Raw genomic sequence first — 6,000 nt, 5'->3', positions numbered from 1 at the left:
CATGTAGTGACAGACAGAGAACCTGTATCATCGACCGTGGCGGTCGATAGTTGGCGTGTACAGTGGAGTGGTCGAATGGTATGGATGTAGATTTAGGTACCAACTATGGCAAGTATCATCCAACAGGCATCTGCCAAATTCAGACTCTTCTGCAGAACTTTGACATAGCTCAGAGTGATTTTTCTCTCTTCATTATTCGTCATCAAGTGGCCAGAGTCAATATTCTTTTTGGCAACTCTAGCCCTGCTTAGAACTGACTACAGAAATGTGTGGCTTAGTAAGAGTTTCTTGATTGTTTTATTCTACATCTACATCTACATGGTTACTCTGCAATTCACACTAAAGTGCCTAGCAGAAGGCCTCCTTTAAACTCCCTTCCCACGGAAAAAAACGTGCTAGATCGACTGCTAATAGCACTTCTGAAGTCAAAAGTGTTTTCTACCACTGATTTCATGCAAATTTTGGTAACTATCGACCTTGATGGTCGATGATCCACGGTCCCTGTCTGTCACTACATGAGTTATGTCTGGCGTTCGATTACCTGCTGGTATTGTTCCGCGTTTCCACTTCATACCAACATCACTTAAAGGCGACTGCACAGGTTTAGAAAGGTTGAAATGTCCTTGATAATTCGTTACTCAGGTGAAATTCTATGACCACACTTTGGGAATCACTGAGCTCTCCTGATAGACCTATTCTGGTATTATTGTTTCTCTACTGCGATATTCATTACTCCCGTTCATAGCGGTGGGGCAGCCTTCTGTGGCATCTAGTGTACAGTTCTGCATTAGACAGAGGCTGGTGTGTACTTTCGATAAGCTAGAGTAGAAACTGAAATAATTTACATGACTTCCTAGATGAGTACAAATCTCCAAGATGACGAGTGACGAATACTCAGTTGAAACGTCACGTACTACATTACCACGTGATGGCCTTTATTAGAAGACTGCAACATAATGAGACGAAACGCTTCGTTTGTGGACACGTCAGCAAGAACAGTAGAAGTTTCTGTGGAATACTGAATAGCAGTTACATTTCATAAGTAGTATTTGACGCCATTTCAGTACGCTATCGATAGGGATTGCCACATTACACATCTTATATAAGAGCAGCTACGTAAAATGATCTTTCAGATAATCAAATAACAATAATTGGTTAATTTTTTGTGGCTGTTATCAGCTACGAAGGCTATCAGATCACATAAACTGTACAATGCCTGTGAAACGCTGATCCTAGTAGTTGCTTTATCAGTAAGAGATAAAAAATTTCTTTCATGAGTTCAGTGTAATGGATACTATCTTGATCTTGATCATACAGTTTTATGATCGGCTCTTTAAGACTTAGGAAGGCCTATTTCGTTTCTTGAATAACGGATGATTATAAAGCAGTATGAACTGTACTCCGTCCAGTCACAGTTGGGAAACCTCATAGGTCACAAATTAAATGAAGGGGATACAGATTTACTCTTACCCATTGCTAAAGGAGGACTAGGTCCGATGATAATTTCTTCATCAGTGGCCACAAACAGATAACTTTTGTAATGTAATAAGATAAAAAATATAATATTTTTTGAGTAATAGTGTAATGAAAGAAAATAAAATATGAGCCGTGACTAATACAAAAAAGAAACACACATTAATGCAAAAGGCTCAGCATAAAAGGGCAGTTACTAGTGTAGGAATATTATTAACAGTGCAATATGTTGTTTAATTTAGTCCGACAGTTGTAAGCACTCAGTAAACTAGTTCAGTCGTCAGGGTATTTACGTAATCGTCTATAATTAATTGTCCTTTTCTTATTTGTCCAAAACTAGGCTCCTGAGAAGCCGTGTGATTATTGCACCAGAGAATATTTGCCAAGTCTGTTCGATGTACACTAATGTACACTCCTGGAAATGGAAAAAAGAACACATTGACACCGGTGTGTCAGACCCACCATACTTGCTCCGGACACTGCGAGAGGGCTGTACAAGCAATGACCACACGCACGGCACAGCGGACACACCAGGAACCGCGGTGTTGGCCGTCGAATGGCGCTAGCTGCGCAGCATTTGTGCACCGCCGCCGTCAGTGTCAGCCAGTTTGCCGTGGCATACGGAGCTCCATCGCAGTCTTTAACACTGGTAGCATGCCGCGACAGCGTGGACGTGAACCGTATGTGCAGTTGACGGACTTTGAGCGAGGGCGTATAGTGGGCATGCGGGAGGCCGGGTGGACGTACCGCCGAATCGCTCAACACGTGGGGCGTGAGGTCTCCACAGTACATCAATGTTGTCGCCAGTGGTCGGCGGAAGGTGCACGTGCCCGTCGACCTGGGACCGCAGCGACGCACGGATGCACGCCAAGACCGTAGGATCCTACGCAGTGCCGTAGGAGACCGCACCGCCACTTCCCAGCAAATTAGGGACACTGTTCCTCCTGGGGTATCGGCGAGGACCATTCGCAACCGTCTCCATGAAGCTGGGCTACGGTCCCGCACACCGTTAGGCCGTCTTCCGCTCACGCCCCAACATCGTGCAGCCCGCCTCCAGTGGCGTCGCGACAGGCGTGAAAGGAGGGACGAATGGAGACGTGTCGTCTTCAGCGATGAGAGTCGCTTCTGCCTTGGTGCCAATGATGGTCGTATGCGTGTTTGGCGCCGTGCAGGTGAGCGCCACAATCAGGACTCCATACGACCGAGGCACACAGGGCCAACACCCGGCATCATGGTGTGGGGAGCGATCTCCTACACTGGCCGTACACCTCTGGTGATCGTCGAGGGGACACTGAATAGTGCACGGTACATCCAAACTGGCATCGAACCCATCGTTCTACCATTCCTAGACCGGCAAGGGAACTTGCTGTTCCAACAGAACAATGCACGTCCGCATGTATCCCGTGCCACCCAACGTGCTCTAGAAGGTGTAAGTCAACTACCCTGGCCAGCAAGATCTCCGTATCTGTCCCCCATTGAGCATGTTTGGGATTGGATGAAGCGTTGTCTCACGCGGTCTGCACGTCCAGCACGAACGCTGGTCCAACTGAGGCGCCAGGTGGAAATGGCATGGCAAGCCGTTCCACAGGACTACATCCAGCATCTCTACGATCGTCTCTATGGGAGAATAGCAGCCTGCATAGCTGCGAGAGGTGGATATACACTGTACTAGTGCCGACATTGTGCATGCTGTGTTGCCTGTGTCTATGTGCCTGTGGTTCTGTCAGTGTGATCATGTGATGTATCTGACCCCAGGAATGTGTCAATAAAGTTTCCCCTTCCTGGGACAATGAATTCACGGTGTTCTTATTTCAATTGCCAGGAGTGTAGTAGGTAATTTCATGTCGTGGTTTCATCTCGATTTCCCAATATAAGAGTAGCATGTACAAATGAAATCCTATAATGGAACTGGAATCCTGTGACCAGACCTTTTGGCCTGGGATGTTATCTCGTTATATAAAGAAAATCTGTAATTGTTAAATTATTAGTAGTGGCGTCCGGTCTCGTGAGATCTGAAATAATATTAATTGTCCTAACCGACGGCACGTCTCATAGATGAGCTAAAAGACAACAGTTAAAGATTTTTCTAAGATGGCTTCTTACAATGAAAATTCTTGGTTAAGGCCCATATCTACTTAAGACAATCCAAGTATCAGGCTACCAATTGAATGACCACATACACAAATCCTTTTGGTAAAATAACCTTATGTTTATCGAGTTTTAGGTAAAACTTACATTATCAGCTGGTACAGCCAGATGACTTTTACACAAGAACGTCCTCTTAGGTCCGAAACCTAGCAAATAAAATAAGAGAATGACGAAGGAAAGATAGTTCGTGCATAGAAGCGCAAGAGTCCATGGAATAACATGTCCATTGTAGTTCTATCTCTTCTTCTTTGGCGTACTTGTCGATTATTTATAAAATTTTTCGTAATATTTATTTTACTTTTTTTTGTTAAGCCCAAGTCGACCCAGGAGAAATAGTACAATGGCCCCCTGGTATGGCTGGGACAAAAGGATGTCTTTGAACCAGACATACCACAGTACTGTTCAGCTCTTCCACACGATTGTACATACATGATTATTCAGTTAGTTTGTAAACTTAGTTTGTGCGTTTTATCATTTAAATTGCTTGTTTTCTCAAAGGGAAAGGGAGAGCAAGATTAATCTTCTTATTTGTGTGACAGAAGTTTAAGTCTGGAAAAATGTTGACTAATCTCACCGGAAAACGACATATGTTAACCCCCCCCCCCCCATTCTGTTTCACGGGCATGGGAAAACCGGGAGTCAAGAACTAGCCCAGGGTCTTCGGACTATTATAGCATTTATCTAGCGTCTCAAAATTACATCACAATCTGAATATTGATATTGCTTAAGGACATATTAATTGAATGTTCCCCAAGTGCATTAGGTCAGAGAAAAGGTACAATAAAAAAATACAATTACAGTAGTTACATATTGATAGTTACATCAATTTCTCATATGTGATAATGGGAGTGGCAGACATACTGACTCTTATAATTGGAGCTTGCTACCACAACAGACGCACTCATCACACGCAATACACGTCGTCGATAGTCGATTCTCCAAAGTTAAGTGGCTGGTGTAACGAAGACGGTGGCGCGGCGATGTTGCACGTGACGAAGCTGCCAGGCGACCCCCCCCCCCCCCCTCCCCAACCATCATGCGCGGACAAGCGATTGTTGAGCGGCGGCCGTTGGCTCCCTGGTCAGCTGTTTCGCCTCTGCTTCGGCGCCGTCTCTGCATCGTGTTCGTTGAATGAGCGTGAACATGAAATAACCCGTACTAGCATTAGTGTTAACTAATTCAGTAACAGATGTTACCGGCTAGGGGAAAAGATAGCTTTTAGCAGTTCATTCATTCAGTATTCATTCACGAGTATTTGCTTCAATGTTCTGTAACGTGTTCAGGTTTCCGAATAACCTTTAGTCCAGTTTTCAGGACACGATGTGTTTTCTGTCAAATTCCTTAGAAAATTATACAGTTTATTACTCCGTGACTAGCTACGTTTGGCACTCTCAGAATGCCCTGTGAACTTTTGTAGTCACCTTACATAAACTCCAACTCTGTACCGTCGTCCGCAACATGCACGTACACAGTTGTATAACACACACTGAGTTATCTACCTTGTCACTATCGTTGGTGTCCAAAGTTCGATTCACTTCGGTTCACATTTACTACCAAGATCCCCGTGTAAAACATTTAGCTTCACACGATATTACCATTCATATTATTTCGTGAATTCATCTTTGCTGAACAGCTATAGTCTTACGCATTAACTATTTAAAACTACTTTTTATATCAGAACAAAATAAATTACTATGTCAGTCGTCAAACACCAAAAGTAGAGTCTTTTTCTCCTTAAATTGTTAACTGATAAACAGAATGCACATTGACACAGTCTTGATGCGTTTGCTAGTATTTTTTTCTCCCTTTTCTTGCACAGCACACGCTGATGCTTCTACAACTGACTGTTTCACATATACTGTCTATTGGAACATTATTTATACTGTTAAGTTGACATTGCATTTTCAATTTGTCAAGTCATGACCTTAACATTCTGTCCACATTACGATTTGATGTTAGTTATAAGATTTTGTCATCAACTGTCCTCAACCTTTCGTGACGAAAGTAGACCTTGGGTCAACTGGACTACCGATTCTCAGGCAGTTAAATTGTATGTTATGAGCGATGCATCACAGATCCACACACTTAGCTATTGTAAATTTTAAGTGAGAAACCGTTTGCCGTAAGACCATGTCTCAACTTCATGGACACAATCCATGTTTTAGCACGCTTCATTTCCTGCTAGACCTCAACTATAAACTTGGTGACATGAAGTTACTTTCTCTACACGAGATGCTCTCTTCAGTTTTCAAAAGTGCCCCTCGTAACAAACAAACTATCATGTGGTGTCAATAGTGTTCTTAAGTACTCATAATATGGTTGTTTATATTCACACACCGAGAAGTCAATTATTAGTCAATATTTCACATTATTATTTCC

Source organism: Schistocerca gregaria, chromosome 3 (assembly GCF_023897955.1).
Source record: "Schistocerca gregaria isolate iqSchGreg1 chromosome 3, iqSchGreg1.2, whole genome shotgun sequence".
In the NCBI taxonomy this organism is placed as follows: domain Eukaryota; kingdom Metazoa; phylum Arthropoda; class Insecta; order Orthoptera; family Acrididae; genus Schistocerca; species Schistocerca gregaria.
This window is presented reverse-complemented; position numbering follows the sequence as displayed.